The 26992-nt window shown below is 44.2% G+C and overlaps 2 long non-coding RNA genes across 3 annotated transcripts in view; both read right to left on the bottom strand.

Annotated features, from left to right (window-relative positions):
• The window catches only part of LOC139057657 (uncharacterized), a 65223-nt gene extending 50444 nt beyond the window's left edge, over window positions 1–14779 (bottom strand). Inside the window, exon 1 of the long non-coding RNA XR_011512967.1 lies at window positions 14585–14779. This is a non-coding gene — a long non-coding RNA (uncharacterized lncRNA). The remainder of the gene's footprint in view (window positions 1–14584) is intronic.
• Window positions 14780–20794: 6015 nt separating this feature from the next.
• Window positions 20795–26446, bottom strand: LOC135901741 (uncharacterized). Of its 2 annotated transcripts, none has more exons than XR_010564258.2 (3): window positions 26205–26446; window positions 24084–24211; window positions 20795–22034 (listed from the first exon to the last, which is right to left on the bottom strand). It is a non-coding gene; the product is annotated as an uncharacterized lncRNA (long non-coding RNA). The 2 variants fall into 2 exon arrangements; XR_010564257.2 differs by lacking the exon at window positions 26205–26446 and adding an exon at window positions 25181–25192.
• Between the last annotated feature and the right edge of the window lie 546 nt (window positions 26447–26992).

Here is a 26992-nt window from a genome sequence, read left to right as displayed (position 1 = left end):
TTCCTGTCGTGCGCTAACGGAGCCAACTTTTTGATTTGCGGGTTTCTCTGTTCGCAAAACATCTTATACCGAGACCAGAAGAGGGCTTTGGCAAGGTTTTCTCTTGACGCTTTTTTCTCAGTTCTTCGCTTACCGTTTGTCGTCGTGGAGAGAAAAATGTAAATAAAAAAGAAGGACTACTTCTTATTTACCCCGGAAATGCCACACCACTTCCCGTTCGCCCACGCTCTCTCTCACTAGAGGCAGAGAATAGAAAAAACGAAATTCCTTTCACCGAGCCAATATAGCTCGGTCGCTTGGGAAAGTATGTCGCCGTTCTTTGGCCAATATGTAAAGCAGACACCGATTACCCACAGGCGTTGGGCGCGTGGTTGGGAAACGGGAGTCATTTCTTCTTCAGCTATACCTCACCGTCGCCCTGTAATCCAATCTCGGAAAGCTATGACCGACATATTGCGCTTACTGTAGAACGGCAACATGGGTAGGTAGGAAGGTTGCTGTGAAATCCGACAAAAAGGCATTACGCTAGCGCCCTAAAGGGAAGCCGAGAGGCAGGATAGTGAAAAATAAAGTTCATAGCGACATCGTCAAGGAAGCAAATTTGGGCCGAGTAGTACTAAACCCCGTTCTCCTGCTGAATTTTCAATCTCTTTCTATTTCTTTCTGTTTCTGTCGACGTCCTTTCAATTATGTAGAAAAGTGAGGGGAATATATATATCTGCGGCGTCTGAAGCTTTAATGTGTTATGTGTTCCCTGTTTAAAGCTAAGCGTCTCGTGTGCAACTCTTGCACTACGCATCCGACTGAAACGTGTTTCACTTTGCCTGTTTTGGGAGCTCATTTCATGGTGCAGCCATCAGTTATCTTCGCTATTTCTTCATAAATATTTCACCATGGAGGGGCTCTGAAAGCGTGCGTTTCGTTTCTTAGTGAGCGAGGTGTAGCCGACCGCATTATCGCTTGCCAATGGTTCAGTGCCGATCTACGTAGAGATATGTTGTCTACCTGAGTCTCTGGTTACTGCACTTTGTCTGGAGATCAGTACGACTGTTTATCAGTTCTAAGAAACAGAAGGCTGAAAATGAGCATAATTGTGAGCGGAACGCGCCAAGAGTTTACATGAGTGTAGCCAGGATTGTGAAGTGGTGATTTTGTGGTTCTGCATTTAGGCATCACGGTGGGACCCGTTCGCTGCTCTCCTTCAAGGATATCGCATATGAGGCGAATGTGAGAAACAGAAGATGCGAGTTGCAGGCTTTTAAGCTTAACCGTCATGGGAAATACGGCGTTTATCTCGCTAATTCATTCATTCAAATAACTTTATTCAGTGCCCTGCGATTTGGTGGGGTAGGCCTCGACCCCGCCTAGGTTTCGGCCAAGGGTTGTAGGCCCTTGGCGGCTTCCTCGGCTCGCTGCATGGCCGAGAGTTGCTGCTGCAGGTCCGAGCTGAGCAACTCAGAGTGTCTGCATTTCTTTTTCTATTTTAAGCACACGCAGGGCAATTGGTTGATGCACACACAGCATCGCAATACATTTGTTCTGTTACTTAATTAGTTAAATTGTCCCACACACTGTTATCTGTCTCACCCATCCCGTATTTCAACCAATTCACAGTGCACCAGCATACAAGAAGCACCAGTCTTCTGGAGACTTCAACTTTCCTCCATTAACGCGTGCTTTGCAGTAAGTAAGTCACCGCAAGGTCGACAGCGCGACCGCCGAGAAACCGAGCCAGAGGATGATTACGAAAACGACGGAAACTTGGCTAGCGTGCTGAGAGAGAAGTTACAGAGGATAAATACGTCGCACTGTCTATGCCTCGCCTGTGAAGCTACACAACGTAATAATTATTTGCGTGGTCTCTTTCTTGCTTTCAGTCACAATATTTAGCCGGTCGAAATATTTGCCTTTGCGAATTCGGTAAAAAAAGTTTTTTCTTCACTACCAGTTTCTTCTCTTTCTCTCTGTCTTCTTTTTCTTTCTTGCTTTCTTTTAGCAGCTTGCCTGAGGGCATACGTGCGCATTTATATAGAAGCGGGGAGGAAGTACTCATGCAGAAATTGCAGTTAAGGCTTTGCGAACTTGTGGCCGTGAGCCAAGCCTTCACCTGTATGTGTGGCCTGCCCTTTATCGAGTATCCCTCGTGACTGGGGAGAGCCATAACAAGTTGCGAATGCCCACTGTAAAAGCGGAACCAGCGCCGCACTTCGTGCAGCAGCGCATTGTGTCTTGAGGTGAAATGGACCTCAGACCCAGGCGACGGAAGGGGTAATAAGGGTCTCCCCAGCGCGCATTCCTCGTACAGTAGCTTCCTCTACTTGAGAAGTATAACGGCGAAGGGAACAAACACACGGAGCGATTACGGCAACTGTGTCCCAGGCGGAGAAGTGATATTTGAGCTAAACGAATACAGCGGTTGTCTGAGCACGTATATGTGAAGTACTTCACGCCGACACTAGCCTTGTCTTAAACAATTTAGGACTGCACAAACGTAAAAGCTCCCTATCGCGGTTATATATATATATATATATATATATATATGTTTGGTTTATGACAGAGTAAGAAGGCGATGCAGTGGGTGGTAACTTTTGTGGAAAAGATGGCGTGGCAGCCTGGCAGATTGTCTCGGCTGAGATTCGGCCATGAGGATGGCTGGACAACAACTGCCTGCATTTATTAGCTTCGTCATATAATGTATAACATAGGAGAATGCCCCTAACGTCTTCTACAAATTCGACATTACAAAGCGTCGTAAAATTCGCGCTATGCCGTGCTGCTTGATTTGCATCAAATATTTGTAGAACAGCGGGAACAATATGCTCTGAAAAGCCATCCTTGAAACATGCTCTTCAGAAAACGGTCAAGCTTTACAGGAAGGAATAAAATGGTGATAAGGTTAAACACCTTTCCACTATATCACAATATATATTGATATATATATATATATATATATATATATATATATTGACCACTGCGCAGTCACGCGCAGTGGTCAATGAAATGGTTGTCCACTGCGGTAGGGCTCAGTTTCGCGTTTAATCACATGTTCGGCATCTTGCGCGCCACACTATCTCAAAGACAAGTGGAACCACGTGTGCGCATATTAGAGGCCATAAAAGGCACTACTATGCGGGCGTGGACAACGTTGTGTATCTCAAAAAAAGTTTTCGAGTAGTTTGTGGTGCCCGCTGCATGTGAAAGGCAGCTGCTGACGCATTAATATTGGTTAAGAGCCCAAATAGATCGCTGGCCTGCGTATTTCTTAGTATAGGAGCGTATGAATTAAACTGAGGAAATGTTGGTCGGTTCCGCTATAACGCATTGATATATATCCTTCCTTCCCCGCCTTAAGAAATACCCAATGGTTTGTTATAGACACAAATAAAACACCAATAATAAATTACGTGCACGTAAAAGGGACGTGGACAAAGACGCCGCGCCTGTAATATGCTTCCGCTAGTTTAGACGAAAGGTGCACCAATCTTAACCAGTTCGCTGAACCGGTAATACGATTGTTTTGTTTTCCAGAGTTTTTCATATCTTTCATATCCGTTTATTGTTTTCTGCGCAGCGTTTTTAACGACATCAAATTATATTTAACAACCCGGAAGGATTAGAAGCAAAGAAGCGAGCACAATACGAGGGAGATTTCTCACGAGACGGCGAGCCCAGCTACTGGGAGAAACGAGGCAGGAAGATTTCGGGAACCGTTTCATTCATGTTGACCTTCTTCAGCTACATATGTATTTTGTTTTGTTGTTGTTGCTGGTTTCCCGTCGATGGTGCTTTGCTTGTGTGCTTTTCGTGGAAGGCCTTAGCCAGGTCTGAAGTGAAGTTTAACTCATTTCCTCGCTCCTAAAATCTCATTTCGATACAGCCAGCCTATCACATTCCCCTACGACCTCGAAAAACTCCGCTGTGAGATCTTTCTTTTTTCTCTTGTATTGACAACTCGATTATTTGAGGGCGTATTTAATGTTGTCATTCTTTTTTCTCTCAGACGAATATCTCTTTGGCTCAGGCACACTTCGGAGTCATTGCCACCAGTTCAGCCAATGATGTTCTTGTGATGTTCTAACATACTTGCTCCACTGCACGTCCTCGGGGCTACAATCCTTAGTTTTCATGGCGAACGTGATCCGATTTGTATGGCGACAGCATCCGTGGTTTAAGTAGGAACGTAAGTAGCAATAACGTAGTAAACAAGTTAGGGAAGAAATAAAAATGGTAGTCTAGTTGTCCAAAGTCAAACACTTTGTGATGGTCCTTTTCGTGTAGATTAGATTTCGACCACTATGTTCTGCACCAACGCTCAGGGACGGCTGATAAAGAAGGTTGCATTTGGAACCGTATCATGTTGTATTCTTGGTTACAGATAAAGCTTGTGTTAAATGTGTGTGCGTATTATTTATTCAAAATTGAACATAGAGCGTTCAAATCACAGTGGTTCGAGAACCTTGTCATTAGAGCTGTCGCGAATGACTGCCGTCCTGTGTAAAAAAAAAAACAGAAAGTTTAATGACATCTGATTCTGGTGAGCTGGCGAGGAATAAAAGAAAAGAAGAGAGACAAAACAACAAACACAGAACATTCACCACACTAACAGCACGAAAAAGGACAAATAATGCAAACCTATTTATTTTGTGAAGTGTCATGACAGAGCGACGTGAGTCCATAATGCAAGGCCAAGCGGGAAGTTGTGTGCTGTATTAGGAAGCACCATAAACGTAAAGCCACAACAAACTTTTGTCGGCACCTGAAAACTCATGCAACGGTATATAACTCCTTATGTCCCGATGACTTGCACTGACCTAGCTGAGTTTGTAAGCCTTTTTCGAATCCTTATACGAATTGAAGGCAACCTTTACGGCCACCATAAGTTAAGCTTGTAAGAGAACAACCTACAGGTATTACAGGCTATAATTCACAGAAGTAAACAGCAGGACAAGCAAACAGCTCAAAACGTCCCGTACAGATCGGTCGATTAAGGCTGAAGCTAACGTTTTGGGAACTTCCATACGATTAGTCAATATTAGCTCGTTCTTCGGACAGAGAAAAAGTCTGGGCAGACTGGATAGCAGCAACAAGGGAAAGAAAATATGAAGGTCGGAGAGCCAGCTGACCTTCCCTCTTTCACATTTACCTGCGCTTCAAGACCAGAAGCCCATGGACAGGTTCATGTGTGGTGGCAAGACGCCTCCAAACAAATTATGCTGCACTTAAGTGAGTCCTTCCTCCTCAAATATTTACGGAGGTGTATATGCTTCTCCGAAGGTGCTGCATTTGTCTGTTTGTCCATGTAATTAAATTTGTTCTGAGAGATGAAATGTACTAATTGCTGAAGCGCTTCCGTTAACCCCTTCGACATTCCATCTGCATTACTTGTGTGCCCTCGATACAACGCACTGTCCACCAGTACGTACGCAGTATCAGTTGAAAACCTCACAAAGTAAGAAATTGAAGAAGCAACCTAACCTATACAACAAGACTAGCAGCATTGCGTATCTTGACGTTGAAAATAATTAAGATATGCCAAACCTTACAAAGAAGCGGGGAGGATGAGTAATAAAACAACTATTTTAGATAAACCAAAGAGGTCGTTTTAGAAATTTGCAGCTTCCTTTTCTCACTGAAAATATTTCTGCAGCAAAATATTTTTAGCCTGAGTCCAATAAGGAACCACAAATCGACATCACTTTTCCGATATTGGCTTCGCAGAAGTCTCCCAAAATCCCTTACTTTCCGTATTGGAGTGGCCGACAGCGGTGCTTCTGATGACAGTAGCAGCGAGGAAACTGTTTAAGGTGATCTTTGCAGTTGGTCTCGTTACAGCGCACACACGCAACCGACGATTGTTTTTTCTTAGCAGTCAATCCCCTTACCTCAGTCCAGGTATAGTAAACCAGAAGCCTCTCTTCCGCGTAGCCTCCCTGCTTTCCCCATCGTATTTCTCTCTCGCTCTCCACACACATACAGAGACACGCGCGCACGCATGCACACGCACGCACGCACACGCACGCACGCGCACGCGCACACAACGGCTTGTGGAGGAAACGACAGCAATTTTCAGCTTCGTGTACTGATCGTTAACTCCATATCGTGTTTGGCTCGGATGCTGTTTTGCAACCTCTGTCAAAGCCTGACATCAAAGCGCGCCACGCAACCACATCTCCGATGTTTATAGTGGGAGATATCCAAACCCTAATCCATGCAACAATGAGTACTTAACCCTCACTTAGCTAAATACATAGCCTGCGTCGGCTGAATGAGTGGAACATGCTTCCGAACGGGCAACGCGGAACGATTGCTCCGAGCTGCGACGGCTCACTGCACGGTTACGACATTGTTTATTCAACGCTCTTTCCGAAAATCATATTCTAAAGTTCTTTCTCCACAGTGCTCAAAAAATCTCACTGGAACTTACTAGGCTCGCTAAGGCACTGATGTTCATCTTTGAATTGCGATGCCGCGTTAACCACTTCATCATGCATAATAAGATCAAGTTAGCGGAAATGCTCCCGAACCGTACATGTTCAATTTCGAGGCACGTCATAAAATTCTGAAACCTCGCATAAGGCTTCGCAGAAATGTATAATTCGACACGTTGGTTTCAATTTTGTAGAAGATATATATAATGCAGCGTGTGTTCATGGAAAACGACGGTAGTCACTTCTGAAATTCTAAACTAGTCTTTCTCATGCCTTTCTCTTCCTTTCTTTTTTTCACTCAAGCCGAAATATAAAAAATATTATCAAATCCATATCGCTCAACAGGTACCTAACTTTAAACTGTTTCATGAGCAAAAGCGTTTTCAGTAATGTAAATGAGGACTGTATTTCTTTATTTGAGTTGTTTTGTTTTTCTCAACTCAATTTTCTCAATTTGTCACAATGAAGAATAGAAATTTTCGAAGCGCGGAAAAAAACCCAACGTAATCGTTGGAAGGATTGTTTCATTTGCTAAGAACAATGAAGTAAACAAAATGACACCAAACTTACAGCACACACTGGGTATTCCTTAGACAATCTGAAACATAGGCATCACAGCGAATCCTTTAAATTACAAACGATTGTCTAATCAATCAAGCATTGAGACTTGATGCTTGCATCAGACATAACTTCTTCCGAAATTAACTCAGCAGTGGGAAATTTGGCAAGAGGCTTAGAATTTTCGGTAGACATGCTTTCTAAATTTCATTCAAATCTAGCAGCCTTCGAATTTACAGATATTTTTCCATTGCATCGCTATTTGGGTGTGTCCTTGCCAGTGAAGAACTTTCCTTCCCTTTTTTTCCCTGTTCGCTCCTCCTTCTCGGGCTGCTCTCTGTCGAGCTGTAGAAGTACTGCTTGCTGGGCCAGTTGGTTCTGGTTGGAAAACCACTTGGCGCTTGTTTTCTCAAGTTTTCTGTCGAGTTGCGTTACTCGCGTATTCCCAGTCCCCAACGTGACTAAGGCATCCAGCTAACGCATAAATCCGTGCTCATGTTTGCCTGTGTCGGCATAGTCGATACTTTCTTAACTGAAGAAAGATGGGTGCTTTGTGTCCCCTTTTCCATGAACTAGTGGGCGTTGTTGCTACGCAGGACTGGATCCGAACAAAATGACGGAACATGTCCAACTCCTTCCTCTTGAAACCAATTACGCCAGTGGTACAACATGTGAATAAATTCCTGATACTTCCGTTTACTCAGCAGATCATGCAGCTAGATTTTCCAGCGTCCCAGAGAACTCGGAAAAAACGGCACTATAACGTGCCATTGATGTTAGCAACCATTGAACAAACTTTCACCATAGTAGGAAAAAATTGCGTGGAGATATTCTTCTTTTTGGCGGAAGAATGCAAGACACAATATGAAAAGACGCGAGTAAAGTAAATATGCACTGAAACACCCCAAAAGAAGTTAAATAGAGTCATGCGGTGTGAATCACCGTTCGCGCAAATAACTTGCAGCGATTGCGATTTCTTTCCACTTCTAACAGGTGATAAACACTTGTCATGACAGGTGACCAACACCTTCTGACATGCAAGGAGAAAAGGTGATAACAAGGAAACGCAGCGTTCATTTACGTCGTTATTGCTTCCGAGCTGTATGTCAATGACGTGTCATCAAAAAATCACATTACACGTGATGTAAACTTTCATTCTAATTTAGTTGCAGACAACCTTATAGAATCAGGTTTCGATTTGTGTACTTCGATCACAAATGTTCCCTCAGAGATACTTTCTTAACCTTCTTGATTGTGCACATAGCTTCTTTTCTCGATCTAATAGTCGCACTTTCTTCTCAGCATTTCAAGAGGACAGGTCGGCATATTTCACTGCTAGTCTATATACCATCAACACCCCGTTTGTAGAGTGAAAGTCCCCTTCTATTTTCATTACACTTTCAATACCTGTTTTTCTAAGCAGTATTTTTTTTCACCGTGCCAGTTGGCTACTCTACAATGACGTCCTGTCTTTGTAGAAAGCGCTATGCAAGCGTGAGTGCCATCTTAAAGCCTCCCTTCTTTGTTCACTAGCACCAGTGCCCCATAAGAATCAGTTCAAAAATATTGACGCGTTGTTTTAATGCCCATCTAAGTATTTATTTCCGATTAACTGGCACCTGCAATAGCTTTCGTCCTTGAATCCACGTGCAAGAGAAGAATGTTGTGGATGGACCCTGAATTTATTGTACTGCAGTGACCAGAATTCAGCCGTGTAATTGTCCTCGATGGTGTTAAGGAATTCGACAATTGCACCACTGGAGCATATTACAAACCGCGCGCTTAATTACATTGACAACATGGTAGGCTTTTGTAAGCGTTTATCATGTTGCGCCGAGAAAGAAAGAAAAAGTTAAATTCTGGGATTTTCCTTGCCAAAAACACAATTTGATTATGAGGCACCCCGTAGCCGTATTAATTTCGACCGCCTGGGATTCTTTACCGCCGACCTAAGGCACGGCACAAGGGTGTTTTTGCATTTCGTCCCCACCAACTGCCGTAGCCGGAATTTTATCCCGTGGCCTCATGCTTAGTAGCGTGAGAGAGGGAGAGAGGGATATAAGAAAGGCAGGGGTGTTAACCAGTGAAGAGTCTAGTTGGCTACCCTACGCCGGGGAAAGGGAGAAGGGGAAGAGAGAGAAGAGAGAGAAGGTATAGAGACGGGCACTCGTGCGAACCAGACGTTCTCAGAAAGCACAAAAGGGCCTTCACTGACTTCTGAGCCGTGATGGGTGAGGACAGTGCTCTAGTACTGTCTGTTCACTCACAGGACGATCATCTAGTTTCCATAAGGCGTTGGACAAATCTTGTCTTTGCGCTTGAAATTGAGGACAGTGGCACAATAAGTGGTCAATACTCTCTTTGCATCCGCAAACATCTTATCCAGGACTATGAGCCGTTCCAATTAGTGCTGAGTAAGCTTTCGTGAAGGCAGCAACTCCCAGCCAAAACCGACAAAAAAGAGACGCTTCGCGTCGGTACAGTCCCGCCGGGGGTCTGAGTTGCAGTGCAGGGTTTGTGCAGGTGCAGGTCTGTGCACTCTGGTGAGCCTTCTGTGTGTGGTATTCCACTCTACTACGGAGAGTGTGCATGCTAGAGTGCGAATTTGTCTCGCAGAGTCTGTCCTTGAGGGAGGAGGAATGGGGACGCAGCGATCTTCTTTCTTTGACGTCCTAGCGGCCTTATGAGCGCCATCATTTCCAATGATACCGCAATGACCTGGTATCATGGCCTTTTTCTCTCAAGTGATGGACATGTTTCACGATTTCGCATGTGAGCTGATCGTGAGTTCCATGTCGGAGAAACGACAACACACATTCCAAGGCCGACCTTGAATCGCAGAACACTTTATCACATGAAGCGCGTCGCGGAGAGCTGCAAGCTCTGCAGCTGTAGACGTAGTAATATGGCAAGTCCTGTACCGCCGGGTTATTCCCATTGGCATAACTACAGCGCCACCAGAACTGGTTGATGTAGTTGATCCATTAGGCTTAGTAGAGTAACGCTAAAGCCACTAAGCAACCACGGCGGGTCAAAGAAAAAAAAAAGAAAGAAGGAAGACGCCAGCATAGATGCGGTTAAGAATAAGAGAAGCGTTGCAGAACGAAAAGGAATTTCCATAGGAGGCACTAATTCTATCAACGTCCTCGCACTCTTAAGCTGACGAATCACCCGCACTAACCAATAGTGATCTTAGGTTCACGGCAGAGAATATACATTATAGACAGTGTGACAGACATCTATGGCCGCCGGTGAGGCAGAGAAAAAGACAGAGCAAGGGCCGGTTTCGAGTGTTCTCCAGGCACGATTCGAGCATGAGCTGGGCTTCATTGCGTGAAGGCCTCTAGGGAGCTCACCGCTAGCACCAAGTGAGTGGAAGCAGAAAGTTTGAGCAACTGACGCCATACATTCGTTCTTACCCGCATCGAGTAATAATGTTATTAAGGGTGCGAGTGAGTCGTTACCTATACAACAAAATATTTTCATGCCAAGAGGAATAGGATGCACCAGGTGGATGGAGGACGGCGGAAGGGGGCATGTGAAAAGTGCAAAGCATTCTCTCATTGCGTTCTGGCTTATATCGGCCCCGCTGGCAGAAATGCTTGCGATAGACTAGGTGGGTGCCTTTTGACATGACCTGAAAGAGTGAGGACGGCATAATAAAGAACAAGTAACTTTCCTTGACTTTTAGTGGCTGCCTGGTTTATCATTTAGTTTAACGGTCTTGCAGTTTATTGCTTTATGATATTCCTGGTTGACGGAGAAACACACACACACACACAACATATATATATATATATATATATATATATATATATATACACCAGTGGGAGTCGAACCCCGAGCCTACCCATGTCCCGCATATTGCCTGCATATATTTCACTTATTGTCAGCACATTGTGACTTTGCGTGACGGTAAAAAACCAGACAGTAGAAAACCTGTAGGTCATGGGACAAACCTTTAATGGAGAACCTGTGCCCAGGGAAAACAAACTACACTCAAAGCACAACGATAGCGCAAGAAAAATTGGCAATCATTGAAAATATGACCTGCGGTCAGGCGCATCGGCTATTTATACATGACTCATTAGTCCTTCCAGCGCAATTGCTGGGGCTCGCCTGAATCCCTAGAACATGCACCACTATTCTCGTCCCCCATGCAATCTGATTGCACAAGCTTAGCATCATCATAAACAACAGATAGAGCTATCGATAGCATTCGAGAAACTTCCGATACAGAAAGGCGCGCCTTGCGCTGGACTATAGTTTTGAACATTTGTCAGCCGCTGAAAGGCGGTCACTGAGAAAAATAAGTCCGCGTGGCAATATACCGGGTGTTTCTACGAAGACTTTAAGTAATACGTAAAAAAAGCCTTTTTGAAATAACATGACGGTTCCTTCGGACACATGCCGTCAGTGATAGTGAACACGGGGTGGCGGGTGATACGGGGTAATTAGTCGCTAATTAACAAACGCCAATCACTTAACTATTGCGAGCGTTCCGTGCAAGCCATATCAACTTTTGCATGTGGGGAAAATGCGATTACCCGCGGCATGGTGGTACAACGCATTTCGGCTATCAGAGCGCGTGATTCAAACAGGAACTAGGCGGCTGCACTGAGAGCAACACCGCGCCCCTCGAGACGACGTTCTGCTTACGTCACCCAGAAGCGGGCAGTCTAAGCGCTGCGACAGTGAACAGCCCGTAGCCGCATCTTGTTGCTGTTGCTGTTGCCGGCTTCTTGTTGCTGGACGGCGTAAAAAGAACGCTGCCTCAAAGGGCGAGGCCTTGTTCTCTCGCATCAGCCTCCTAGTTTTGGTTTCACGCGATGTGATAGACGAAATTCGTCATACCCCCATACGGCGGGTCATCGCATTTTTCCCCCATGCAAAAGCTGATATGGCTTGCGCGGGGAAAGCTCGCTTCAATTTCTCAAATACGATGAGCTCGCCGAAACGAATAGCTTAAATGCTAATGAATAGATTATTATCAATTTGTGATCGATTACCATGTATCGCCATTCTTAAAGCTCCGCAGGAAGGTGCCGCACTTTTATTGATGGGTTTTAAAAATTAGGAATCGGGAACATGGCGGAAGAAACAGAGAATTTTTTTGCCAACATGGGCAATGAGCTCAAGTTTGCGCAGATCTACGGGGAAATATTGACCCGAAAACTGGCTTCAAGTTTTTTGTGAGAACTTCACACTTTATGGAAACCTTTATCAAAATTCGAAAAAAGCGCCAACGCCTTGTAGCCATGGACAAGCGGGTAGACCGGTGATCATAAGGGCAACGTACCAACAATTTTAAAAGACCTGCGTCCGAAAGTTTTTGTACAAAATATCCCACAAGTGCAGTCCGGAAGTTGCTCCACTATACCGTCGCTACCATACCTGCACCTCCCCGCAAAGCGGCACATGGTTGCGACAGAAAGTCTCTTCATCACAGCGACGGCCTACGCTGGAGCCTCTCTGAATGTCTGCGCCAGCCTGTCGCACCCCGCAAGATAGCCCCCATATACACGCGATCAACGAGTGCCCGAGCTTCCCTGAGAACAGCTTTCACTCACAAAGTTGACAAAAGGTAACAGCTGTACTGTCCGGCTGCAGAGAGTGCGTTGGCGTGGGTGGAAGCGACTAGAACCTGACGATCTTTATCCAGTCAAGAACGAGCAACACTTCAGAGGAAGCTTCAGCTCGGCGCGAGCTCCTATGACACTTATTCAAATATATGTAAAAAGCAGAAATGCTTTTATGAAACAACCCCTGGTGCGATGTGAACAATACACTTTTTTTACATTTGGGTGGGAAAAGGCTGCGCTTTAATGTCTGTATAAAACAAAAGTTTGCATTTACGGCCTGCATTTTTTTTATTCCTGTATACCGGTAAACTTAAAAAGTTTAGGAGCATTAGGTTTATAAATCTGTAACTCGGCACCAAAGACAAATATCATTGTTCTGTAATGCGCATTCATTAGATGATCTAAAGAGGCCAATTATTAAACAGGGTGTTCAAAGTTAGGCTTTCCGGCTTTTTAAAAAAAATGTGAACAGGAGTGCACCTAAGCCACCTGTCTACCTAGGTTATGCGTCCAGGCAGTCGCAAACTATCAGAATAATTGCCGTCGTAATGTCAGTATTTAATTAAATTCGATAATTAACATTTTATTTACTGCAGTTAGCATGTACGTTTATACTGAAAACTCAGAGGCGGTGCGATTTGGTGACTATTCCTTCTATTTTGTACTATTTTAGTAACGCGCCTGTGTACTGAGATATGCACGTCGGAAATTCCGCCAAAGCCATCTAAATAGGCATGCGAGGCCCCTCCCTAGTGTGACGCAGCTGTTACGTATGGCCCTCCGTCCGACAATAATGTGGAGCAATAGGCGATGGTGATAAATTTTCGTCCTCGGCCAGCGTTTCTGTTCTTGGCCAGCGAAACCGAAGAATGAATGTGCGGGCGATGCGAGACGAGTCCTGTTTCTTTGAGCCATTGCTTGTAGAGTGGGCGACAAATTAAGACGCCGTGCCACTTAAGACTTCTTGTGCACTCAAGTGCAGCGATGCTGGTCTACTTCTTTTTCATAATAATGGGAGCGTTGTTTGCAGAATGATTGAAATCAATGCCATCTCACAGCATAAAGTGACAGCGTCCGCTGCCATACGGCACATTATTAACCCCTAAAGTTTCCAGGCGCCTTGCACGTGCGTAAAGAGAATTTACGAACCTACATTGTCAGCGCTTAGGAAACGCGAGTTAATGGCCTGTATTCTCTATGTCACCTTCTTAAAATTACAGCGCATCTACCAGTTTTCATGACACAGCATGAAATCGTGTCAACGTAGTCAAATTCTTATTTATTTAGTTACACACAGCTCCGATTCCGGCATTACTTCGGAAGTGAGAATGAAAGAACAAAAAGAAGTACCGTCTAAATTCATGGCGTACATACGAACAAAACATGCAAACATTTTAGAAATTTGCTTCAAATATACCATTGCTTACACAATATTAGTTTCGAGTGATATGAAATCTTACTCAACTTAGAATTATGACAATCGCAATGAAAATAATGGTTTAAAAATGTTCGAAATGCTTGCCTTCCACCGCAACACACCACATGAACCGGTCTTGTGTCTAGTGGACAATGCGCAGCATTTCTGGGTCGATGCTTCCACAGGCGGTAACTATTCTCATCTTCATGCCGTTGACATCGGTGGGCTCAACTGCGTAAACGCGATCTTTCACGTAGACCCACAGAAAGACGTCCAGTGGAGAGAGATCACGGGATCTCGGCAGCCGAAACATCTCTCCTTCGCGTCCAATGTACTGCCGTGCAAAGTTACAGTTTGACCAGTTCTTTGCAGCTTAGGAGAAATGTGATGGGGCCCCGCCATGCTGGAACCACACTTGCCGCAGGTCGTTAAGAGGGAGACTCGAGGCAAATTTATCGATGACACCAGGAAGAATTTGGTGCGCATAATTCTTTCCGTCAAGGTTTCCTTCGAAGAAGTGAGGGCCAATGACTCTGCCCCCAAGTATGCCACACCATACATCGTCAGGCATACATACACCAATGAAGTTCACTACTTACGTCAGTTTGCAGCCGTCCTTCTATTTCACAGTACTTTTTCAGGTGTAGGCCTTGCAGGACCCTCAAATCACACACTTCGGCAAGGTACAGCGTCCCCGGAGCACAGCAGGCAACTAAAGTGCAGCCCGGCTGCTGTCGCCTTTGTTTTATGCTTAGCGCTTGCATGACTTTGAGCCTTCGAAATGCAAAAACAAATAAGCAACAACAAAGCTAGTATCGTAACCCTCCAGTTGATTGGTTCGACAGTACGTGTATGGTGGCACCGCGCTTTGTCTCTAACTCTGCAAGTCATAGCTTCAAAAAAAAAAAGAGCTGGGCCAAGCCGTCACGCAACGTCATTCTTCGGTTTCGCTGGCCACGAACGAAAACGGGGGCCAAGGACGAAAAGTAATCACCGTCGCCTGTCCCCCCGCATTCTTATCAGACGGAGCGTGATACGCAACAGCAGCGTTACACTAGGGAGGGGCCTCATAGCGGGTGCTGCCATCTCGCACGCGTAAGTAGGCGACTTGGGTTGAAATCTCAGGCGGGCATAACTCGGCACACAGGCGCGATACTAAAATTGTACAGCATGTAATAGTCACCAAATGGCACCACCTCTGAATTTGTAATATAAGCATACATGCTAACTGCAGTAAATAAAAAGTAAATTATCGAATTTAATGAGGTACTCACATTACACCGACAATTACCCTCACAGTTTGCGACCGCCTGGCCGCATAACCTAGGTAGAAAAATGGCTTCTGTGTGCACCTCGTCACATCTTTTTTTTTTAAACCCAGGAAGTCTAACTTTGAACACCCCGTATATTAGTTCACAGCTTACATATATGTGTTACGATGTTTGCCACAATTGCTATTCGCGTATTAGTGGCATATTTCAGAGTGGCATATAATATATAAACTTTGTCCGCTTTCGATGTATAATTTATTAGGTGCAGCTTACATAATCCTGGCAACATTTTTCTTTGCTGTGACAGTGACGCTTTGGAAATATTGCTGTTTTGAACAGTTTTCAATAAGCAATCAATAGCCTAAAATAATATGTTTGCTACACATACTACATGTTAGCTTTACCTCTTACACATAACAAAGCTAACAAGATTTTGTGCCGTGGTTGCAGCGGAAAACGATTTATATATTCCCCTGTGTTTATATAAGAGCCTGCCGCGGAATAGCTCTCCCAAGTAGGGATTCAGCTTTTGAGGTACGTACGACTATCACGGAGCATCACCGCTATACACGCGACAGATAACTTAGCGCACGATGGCAAATCACAGTTGTCCTGAGGTGCCGCACGCGCGCTACAGCTCTGCGCGAGAGCCCAGCAATGCGCCCATTAAAGGTGTAGGTCGCAAACTACTCAGGGCGTCGCTTGCAGGAGTTTCAAGGTTTCTCACAGTCTCGCTCAAAGCGTTATTATACCCCACTTGGCAGCATCAAGGCAGGCACGCATTCTACCTCCAGTCCGCCTTCTTCTCTCCAATCCACCGTGTAATCCCTCATCCGACTTGCTTTATCTTAGGAACAACCGCGACTCGATAATTTCTTTCACCTAACTTTGAAGATTTTGCAGGCCATTTTGTAAATTAGGCACGTAGTTGTTAAAATTTGTAGGAGAAAGAAATTAATGTTTTATTCTTTGCTGCTTACATCGACTCTGCGCGTCATCTTGAAGCAGCCACTGAGTTTCTCCGTTCACATAAACTAGCTCTTGTACGTGCAATCTGGCGTGCCTCACTCAAGAATAAAAACAAGCAATAAGGATATCGATAACTTTTACATATAATGCAGGAATACGTGGACGTCGGTTTGAACAAAAGGTGACTTCTTGCAGTCGATGTCTGAGCGGGATTATTGAATCGAACTGTCCCGCCCGATATAAACAAGAAGATTCTATCTTACTTCCTTCACCGAGAAACAACACAAGCATGAACATACTCCTGTTTTCCTGAACATGAACATGAACACAGCTTTTTCTTTATGTTTTAGACAGTCGCTTTTCTAAATTGGCATCTATCCGAAAAGGAGAACTGCACAGAACAAAATATTAGGCTCGGATGTCATCAAAATTGTCTCCATTCCTTCCTGTTTACTAAAGGAAAGGAAAACATGGAAAATATTTCACCTCACGTCTCTATAAAGTTCGCATCGACATATCGTACCACTCGCTCTTTGTATTTGCCACTTCGCAGGAACCCAATTGAAGAGCCTGTATTCAACCTGACTGTGGAAGGCCACGCGCCCCTTGTACATTTGACAAAGAGTGTACTACAAGGATTACATGTATGCATTCACTGTTCTAGAAACATTGCATAACAGGTACAGGCTACGTGTTTACATAAACGTGGATTATGTATTCTTGAAGTGAATGAACTGCGCGCTACATAAAGCGACATTGAAGGCAGTTTCAATCAATCGAAACCATCGAAACAGAAAATGAAGGATAGCGTGCTACTATTCTTTTTAGGAGTTTGTGGTCCTTTCCGACGTGCGGAGATAAATGGTGCAAGGGATATCCACTGCGAAGAGAAAGACGAGTTGCCATACCATATCTTGTACAATATGTGAATGCGTGACAGCGTTCTGCGATCGGCGAAACGACGACACCTTCGTGGAACTTTTGCCGAAAGCGCGGTGAGCAGTAATGGACCTTTTACAGGCCGGTATAGAGCTCGTAACATCACAACTGAAGGTCAGGCTGGCGCAGCTTGACGGGTTCAGCCAATGTGTTGGCCGTGCATGCTGGGAGACAGTCTGCATTTCTCCTCTTTAGAGGGCAGCTCTTAGGCGCTCGTTCTTGCGGCGAGCGTCGGCGTCGTCCCTCAGCGTCCTCATAACCGAGCGAACGAGCACAGCGAAGGATGAAAGAGCGTACGCAGGGCGCGGGTGAAAGACGGCGAGATCGAAGAGAGCGCGAGGAGGAAAGCGGAGGAGGAGGGTATGACGAAAGTGTAAAAGGAAAAGCGCAGTGCTAGGCCGCCTAATAAAGGCCGCCTTGCGCCGACGATGGCTACCAGATGGCGCTAGAGTAGCACGCGTCGTATGTTCACAGACAATGCCGCCGATGCCTTATACGGAAACAAAGAGACAGTCGCGCCACATTTCGCTCCCTTTTTACATGCCGCACGAGGCAAATTGTCCGCGCCATCCCATATATCGCGAAATGAAAACAGGCCTACAGCTGCGTTCGAATTTTGCATTAAGCAGTATCGTAATCATCGGTGAACTTTATTTGCCTGCCCCCGCGTGACACACCTTTCAAACGCGAGTCTCCGATAAGGTGTTTCAGATAAGGCGTCTCTGTGTGAGTAGACTTGCTTATGCGAAGCGCGTTCGACGGTTCAACCGCTGTACCTGTGATATGCACCCGTTGCACGAATTCAGGTCGTTGTATACGACGCAGGCGGTGAATACGCTAGCTACTTGACTTGTGTACCCGAAACAAAATGTTTCGATTCTCTGGAGATGGTTCGTATCTGCAAGAAAATTCTTTGTTGTTAATTAAGCATGCCTTTCTGAAAACCTCTAGTGTACACCATGGAAGATATGTGCATAGGTTTAAATAAAACAAGCACTGATCTCGTACTCCTTTTTTAGTGGATTGTCGAGCACGTTGGCCCCACTTTTCATGGTAACTTCACTGCCTTGTAACACTGAAATATAACATCTATGAATGAACTTACCGTGCATCTCTTTCTGTAGCTCATTTGAACGTTTATATCTTGTGCTTAATACTCATCAACAAAATGGCACAGTTACTGCAGTTGTTTAATTCCTCTCTTACTATGTTTAGTTATTTCTTACGTCTTTATTCAGGCGTCCACAGTGATTGATTGCGACTCTTTTGAGCAAATTTTCTTTAGTGTACTCTGGCAAATTCGTTCCATCTACCTGTAGACGTTGGTAGGCTTGTGCCACGGATCTCGTTTCTCATTGAATTTCCAACATATTTCTTATTTACTTCTGCTTGAACGTGGACGGTGTACACTGGCTCGTTGATTAAAGGGAACCGGAACCCAATACTAATTAAGAGATCACCCAAGTAGCTCCACCTCACTCGAAAACGATTTCACGCTTTACTGACTCGGTCCAGAAGTTATTTTAAAGCAGAATGAGTTTGTCCCACTCATTCCAGGCCAATGATCACACGAAAGATAAGATGTGCGTTTCCGGAGCCGGCCACACACTAAACATTTTAACACCCTTAAGGGTGTAAATCAGTTTGTTGCCAGACGAACACCCTAAGGGTGCTGTTGTCTACACCCTACAGTTGGGGTGCCACTATAGCACCCTAAAGGAAGGGTGTCCAGCAAAATAAATTTAGGGTGTAAGGCTGCTCATCCAAATTAACACCCATCTGTGTGGGTGTTGGAAGGGTCTAGACCCTTTTATTTCTAGCGTGTATGGAAGGCAGATTCGGCAGTACACGCCTTCAATTACTACTATGTACAGCGATCCACGCGCAACTACTGCGTGTGCCAGAAGGTTCAAGTTCGGCTACAAAACGCACTGTCGAACAGCCGGCCTTGAAGCTTCGATGGGCATACACAACACCTATACGTGTGGATCACATTACATATTAGTAATTCATGGTGTATATTGGAAAACCTGTCTTCACTGCACAAATACAACCTAGCAAACTTGGACACTTTTGAGCATGTATATCAACACCAAGGTTATCACGATTTCCATATCCAAATACCATGCAACACAGACTGGTAAGATATATGCTGCATTTTCAAGAAAATGCAAATATATTTATTGCATGCTGCAATACAGAGTACAACATATACATAAATCACATGAAATATAATCATGCACAATCACCAAACACATCGGTAAGTACAAGAACATGTACATTCCCCAAAAAGGTACCTAAAATATATGTATTGATCAAATCTGTTATTAGAGAAGAAACTATGTATAGCGGCACTGAAAGAGCCTGGGTTGATTCGCAGTGTTTTGGGCCACATAAAGGAATAAATTTTTAGTATTAGGCTCCAGTGAACGAAAATTCAAGTTTTGATGCCTTAAAAAAAGGCATATTTCAAAGGTGAATTAGGGAAGCAATTGAAATGCAGAGCAAACGCACAAGAAAGACACCTGTTATTTTGTACACTAATGTAATCGCAAAGCATTATGAAAAGTTTGGAAAGTCGATGTAAAGCATAACTGGCCAACATTTTTCAGACTGAAAGAATACTTTCCAAGCATAGACATGCTTTAAGTGAGGTTTATGCCAGGAGCCTTATTGCTAATTTTCTATTTCCAACAAGATTACTTGAGCACAAAAAATACGTAGAATTTTTTAGCGCCTACATAGTTTGTCCTCTTTTGTGAAATGAGAGTTCTCTGGGCTAAAGGTGCTGTGTAGCGGTTTTTCTAACTACAATACCAGTTTCTATAAATTTTTGTTTTGTAACTCTAAGGCACTGGTACATATACAATATGTAGTTTGAAAATAGGTTCTTTGCTTACTATAAATCAAAAGAGTGCATATTCCACATCTACTAGTGCCTGGGTGCAAAGTGCAGCAGGAGGCCTGATAAAAACAAACCACTGTTGACTAAACGATTTTGCTGAGCACAAAATGTGGACAGTGTTTTAAAATACATAGTAAATTTCTAAATTATTTGCACTTAGATGCAGTAATTCAAGATTAAGGCATGCTATAGCATGTGAGCATGCAAATTAGCAAATATGGTTTAATAAATTAGCCATACTCTGGTTACTAAAAGAACACAGGCATAGGCAGTCATGCAAAAGTTCAAGTTAAATATCACACTGTTAACATTTGCCAGCAAATGGTCATATCAAACATTATAATTATACTGAACAAGGGTAGTTCCTTGGGATAGTTTGCAATTAATGAGATAAAATTACGTACAGCTTGAATGACAAGAACTGCGAGAGATGACAGACTGCGCTGACTTCAAACAATATTTAATTACGTTGCCACATCGAGTATATTTGCACAAAAGCGGGCATGCGCAGAATATGAGTCACAAGGGGTGTCTAACAGCAAGTGACTGTACTAAGAACATCGTCCTTTGAAAAAAATAAACATTAGAATTTCTATCTGTTGAGATACAAGACTTCACTAGGGGTCAGCACGATAGAGGGGTCACTAACGCACACACTAACCAGTTTTCTAGTGAAATCTGCTTCTATAGTTTCCTGGATGACCTGTCTCACTAAGGCTTCCGTACCTTCAAAGAGGGGCATGCAGCCGCAGTCCCAGCAATGGATGCCGAAGTGGCCTTGAACAGTGTTATGGACGTTGTTATCGTGCTCTCCTAAATGATTGTTTAGGCGCCTGCCTGTCTGTCCAACAAAGTCAAATGAGATATTGTGAAGCTTTGCCTCCTTAACAGCCTCAATAAATCTTGCTCACAAGAGATGCAACATAGCGTTGCTGCACAGGCTGATTGCCTTTCTTGGGTTGGCTACCCTTTGGCCTTAATTTCAGCCATAGCGGAACAGCTTCTGAAGTGCACAAAACATGATGAGCACGCTCGGTCAAGGAACCAGCCGGTTGAAAGACACAGGTTTGCAGTGCTACCGTATGTTCATGATGTCTCCCATAGGCTAAAAAAGATTAGGGGACCTGCAGAAATCACAGTCCTTTTCTCAGCCCCGGAAAAGCTGGCAAGGCTCTGTAAGTGTGTAAACGCGCCTAAATCACGTCAGAGTTGTTGCTCTGCCGAGCACAGAAAACGTTTTGCGATGTGTGCAATGAATGTGGTTTCCCAAATTCCCATTTTGAGGCAGTAAATATATTGGACAGATAGGCATGCGCCTAAATGATCGTTTAAGAGAGCACTATAACAACGTCCATAACACTGTTCAAGGCCACTTGGGCATTCATTGCCGGGACTGCGGCTGCATGCCCCTCTTTAAGATACCGAAGTTTTAGCGAGACACAGCTCACCCGGTAAATTATTGAAGCTGATTTCACCAGAAAACTGGGTAGTGTGTGCATTAGTGCCCCCTCTATCACGCTGACCCCTAGTGAAATTTTGTATCTAAACAGATAGAAATTGTGATGTTTTTTTTTTTTTTTCAAGTGACCATGTTCTTTTTACAATGACTTGCTGTTAGAACACCCCTTGTGTCTGGCTTTCATTTTCTGCGCATGACCCCTCTGTGTATACACATACGATGTGGCAACGCAATAAAATATTGTTGAAAGTCAGTGGAGTGTGTCTCTCGCAGTCCTTGTCCTTCACGCTGTACGTCATTTTTTATACTGAATAGCCAATATTGATTCAAAATTAGAAAAATATAGTACACATCTGAGCTGCAACAATGCAAGTGATGCAGCAAATGGCCTTTAGCTTTCCAAAAGAAAAAGAAATGTTCACGGTTAACCACGAGGTGCAGGGACTCCATTCTCTGAGCATCTTGACCAATAAATGCAGCGCATGGCATTGCTGGAATCTTGCAGCCTGCATTAGCAAAATAAGAAGAGAATCATGAGAATTCAGTCCGTGCAATTACACATGTACATTGCGGAAAATTTGATAAAGCCACAAGCTCCTCAAAGTAACAAACTTAATGTGACTGGGCAGAATGCACCGCTCAGGCAACTGGGCAAGACAAGTGAAAGGTAGGAGAAGTTTCTATTTTGCAAATTAAGGAATTGCATGTTACTGTGAATGCTAAACCACTGTGTCATTGTGAACACAAGGCACATACAGCAGCAAAAACATAAATTTACAGTAGCCTTTTCACCATAGAAAATAAGAGTGAATAAAGTTTAAAGACTACCAATGACATCTCTCAACAACAGACATTTGTCCAAGAGTGTGTATGTTACCTTAATACAAAATTGACATTATGAAATCTGCAATATATCTGCATTACACTTTATAAGTACTGCAGGTGAGAAGCTTACGGGATATTGCACATTAAGAGTGAAATGCACAAGGCATTAAAAAATGACTGTTTTTACACAACATTATTACACTAGGAGACAAAGAGAACTGTTTTACAGAGAGTGCACACAAAATGAAAATGAGGGAATCCCCACTGGCATTCTCATTTGCCCTGCAATACATGCATCCAGCCCAACAATATCCAACTCTCCAATGCGGTTTATTAGACACTTTCTGAATCCTAAAATTTATCGTGTATTTCTTATTTACTAATTTAGTAAGAATGTGCATTTTGGCATACTTTCCTCGAAAACTTAGCATGTGTTGTCAACTATTTTTCTTAGAGCACGCCCCCTTCTTTCAATGGGTTAGCTTGGCAATGCACTGACAAGTAGTATTCCCTTATTTAAGCTTATGATCCTTCCTCATGCTCCCACTTCATGCTCTAAACTGTGATGCCACTCCGATGCAGCTTATGTTAATCTGTGACTATTTACATGGTCCTTCTTTCTGTAGCCTCTCAACTAGAGCCTGAAATTTCTTGTCTCCTAGAACAATCGTCTTTCTTGCCCAAAACATATTGCACGGTTACCCCTCATAGGGGGGAGGGTACTGTATATGAGTTTTCACATATTCAATGAACCTCAGAGACAACCATTTCTCATCCTGTGTTGCTACTATCCGCATGAGTCACAATGGTTGTAAATTGGCTACCTGCCCTCTCTCGCTTAAAAGTACATTTTGCATGTGAAAAATAACCACAAGCATCACATTTCATTGAATGAGTGCTCCTGTGCATGTTTTTTTTTCCGTCTGTAATGGCTAAGTTCAACATGGTCAAGTTGTTTGAAAACTGTCTAGCCTCAACCAATACTTTGTGTAGTTTCAAAATTATGATACATTCATTTTTCAAAACTCGTCCCAAATTAAGCATGAGACATTTTCATGATGCAAATGAGGTAAGGTTGTGCTCAGAGACTATGATAGGCCTGCTATATCCTGCAAAACTATGTGAAATGAAATATGCTTGCAATTTTCGTGAGCAGCTAGCTCAGTATAATTAGGCACATTACCTGCGGAAACGTTTTTTTAACGCTCCCGAGAGGTCCTGGTTTCTTGTAATTTCTTCAAATCCCGTGCAGTCTAGATTGCAATCCGGTGCATTTTGATTTTGATATTGTATTCAAAATAAAAACAGCTGAAATTTTAAGGTTTTGATAATTGTATGGGAATAAATTAAAGGTAGAAGAGTGCAATGCAATGAGCAAATAACAAGCTCATTGCAGAGAGTAAACAAATATTCCTTTCCTGCAAATAAATTGGTAGCAGGAAGGTCATACGAAATTAGCAGTTAATGCACAATAAAGAATATGATGCTACAATGCCCCGGCATTCTGTGAATATTCTTGCACAAAGAAAATCCTCATTATGAAAGACCATCAAGAAAATGCAAATGTATACTTTGGATCAGCAGTCATACCTGCAGTATGCACTGTACCATCGGCAATATTTACAACCACCGACAACTGCACATCATATCAAGCTTAGGCGGCCAAGGAGCCCGAGTTTTAAATTATAACTTGACTTATTATATTACACTACACAACTATATCTACTTACAATGTTGTCTTCTCAACCGCTTTCAAGAAGACGTTAACCATCTGTCTGAAGGCGAAAGCAAGTGGCTTGCTCTTGATGGGGGGCGCCAAGGCTGGGCATTGTGAAATCGCTGCTACCATCTGCATGACCTGCGAGAAACAACGCTCTAAGTACAAGATAAACAAATGCTATTAGAGCAAAAGACAAGATCATTGGCAATGAGCCTCGTTTTGGTTTGCACGAGAAAAGCCAAGAATATGGACTTTGTGCTGCTTACTGAAGAAGCAAGCCTCCTTCCAGATGTTGCAGTCATGCATTAAGATTGTCACACAGCTGCATGCTTGTATGCTGCTGTCGCCAGTACGCCAGTATGCTTTGAAGTTTATTATTTCAAGTTAAATTGATTATTGTGTTTTCTTCCAATTCTTGGCAAACAGACCAGCAATGAAATAGCTCACACACATACTCCCTTTTGAGGAGAGAATTCACACACACGCACGCATGCATGGGCGCACACACACACGCGCACACACACACACGCACACATGCTTCTACCACATGAGCAGTTTCCTGTGCTTGACACACATACATTTTTTTTATCCTGTGTCACTCCTACTGCTAAGGCATAAAAAATCCTTTGTGTTACCAACCCCAAACTCCTCAACCTACACCTCCAGCTTAAACACTTTCTCGAGAGCCAGGGCAAGCCTTCTAGCTTCCCCAGTGCTCCAAACTGTAGTTACGAATTTCAATAGGGCTATAGGCGACAGCTCTTGAAGGGCATGCAAATTACCCGGAGACCTAAAGCTTATATATGATACCTCTAAAGCACAACACTTCAAATTTTCAATATTCATTAAAGCTCCTGAAGACAATTGCTATATACGTAGAACGTCTCGAATAACCTGCCGCTAACAATTTCAGCGGTTGTCTGCATCAAAAGAAATGTGGGCTAATGGGAAATCCACGTCTTTAAGATCGGAATTATTGTAATGGCGAAACACACTACCAGATTTCCTAATCATTTATTTATGCTCTGGATGTAACGTTCCTTTCACAATAAAAAACAAGGATATCGATTCATTAGGGCATGGGAGGAAAAAGGACGAAGCGTATACTTGGCGCCTTCCCTCTGGTCCTCCCGAGAAACGGCGCCTCATACAGCAGTTGTCCAGGGTGGCTTGAAACCAAACTCGGCTTTCAGGCGGGAACACTCGCTGCACCAAATCGGAAGAGTTTTATTGCGAGTAAAACTCTACCGGCCTCATGCAATACATACGCACGCACACAAAACGCATCCACACGCACACACAAGTATACGCACTCTCAAAGCGCAGACACAAAAGCGCGCGCGCGCACATTGATGAACACAAACAAGCACACATACATGCATGCAGGCAGACACGCTAACACGTGCACGCACACACATCGACCCACAGACAACACACTCACAAAACACGTACGCACTAGACACGCGCAAACACGCCGGCCCATACAAACCGGCATGTACTGAACGCACGCGCGCGCGCGCGCGCACACACACACACACACACACACACACACACACACAAACACACACACACACAAAGCGAGCTGAGCTGAGCGCACACACGCACGCACACACACACACACACACACAAAGCGAGCTGAGCTGAGCGCACACACAAATCAAGCCGAGCGCGAGCACGCGCACACGCACAGACAAAGCGAGCCGATAAAATGCTGAAGGCGTCCGGCATGCAGCAACAGCAGCACGCGACCGCATCAGGGAGAACCAATACCGCGCCGGTTCCTTCGAAAGGTGGCTAAGCCAGTCCTTTTCTACGCGACGCAAAAGTGGTCGACCACATTTAACTGAAGCGCGAACGACCGCATTACAAGCAGCCGCGCTGAACGCACAAGAGAATCACATCAATGAACATTCAAGCTCTGAGAAACAAAGCGTAACTATGCAGGCGCACCACGCCCGATGTAAATTTGACAAACATTAGTCACACGGGACGGGATCGAGGTAGTTAACTTGCCCTAGTAGGAGTGCAGCTGCTCTTGCTCTTACATTAGCGAATTATGAATTATGCTACGAGATCACAGTGAGATAATTCTAAAGCGAACAAAACAAATACCAAATAAACGGGCACTTGCCTGAAAGTTTCCATCATGCCAGTACTATCGACCGGCACGTTGCAACTTCTCGTTTCAGCCTTCGTGGATCCATCTTCCAGTGCGTACGAACGCTTTGCTTTGAAGTGCGGCACGAGTAATACACAAAGCATGGGCCACATCTTTTTCTACCCCGCGCGCAAAACTAATCACACGTTTAAAATTACTTCGCACAGCGCGCGACGCGAACGCACGCGAAAACGAGCATGATGGCGCAGCTTCCGCCTTCCCGTCCTGCTGCGCGCCGAAGTGATGGTACAGCGTCGGCCGTCACTTCCGGTCGCTTTTCATTGGGCATGGGGCGGCCGCGCAAATTGAACGTTTATTCTGACAGGTTTGCTTGCTCGCATGGCCGCCTGTTTGCTGCTGCTTCGTTGTGGTCTCTAACTAGAGCGGTGAGGCGGGTAGTTGCTACTACGTTTTGTGCCGGGCATTTTATTTTGGGGTGGGGGGCGCAGTCTGTGCTGCATCACTGATGGTACAGTACACAAATCGGGACCGTGAGCGAGACGATCGGCGCTCTTCTGCTGGTGCAATTAGATTATTCGCTGCGTCCGAACGAAGCAACTTTGCGAGGTCACAGCGTAGTTTCAGCGATATCATGGCTCGATAAAGACGCTCACATCTTGGTCGTGTGACAGCGACGCGTAAACATTCATGAGGAGACTGAAGACTGCGTTTGCAAGTGCGTATGCTCTGGATAAGAAATTACAGCGTTGACGACACCAGCCCTTAATATATAGGCTCAGCCTTACAAGCTGTATTTGAGG

Source organism: Dermacentor albipictus, chromosome 1 (assembly GCF_038994185.2).
Source record: "Dermacentor albipictus isolate Rhodes 1998 colony chromosome 1, USDA_Dalb.pri_finalv2, whole genome shotgun sequence".
NCBI classification, from domain to species: Eukaryota; Metazoa; Arthropoda; class Arachnida; order Ixodida; family Ixodidae; genus Dermacentor; species Dermacentor albipictus.
Note: the sequence above shows the minus strand (reverse complement) of the source record. Positions and strands in the feature narration are given on the sequence as shown.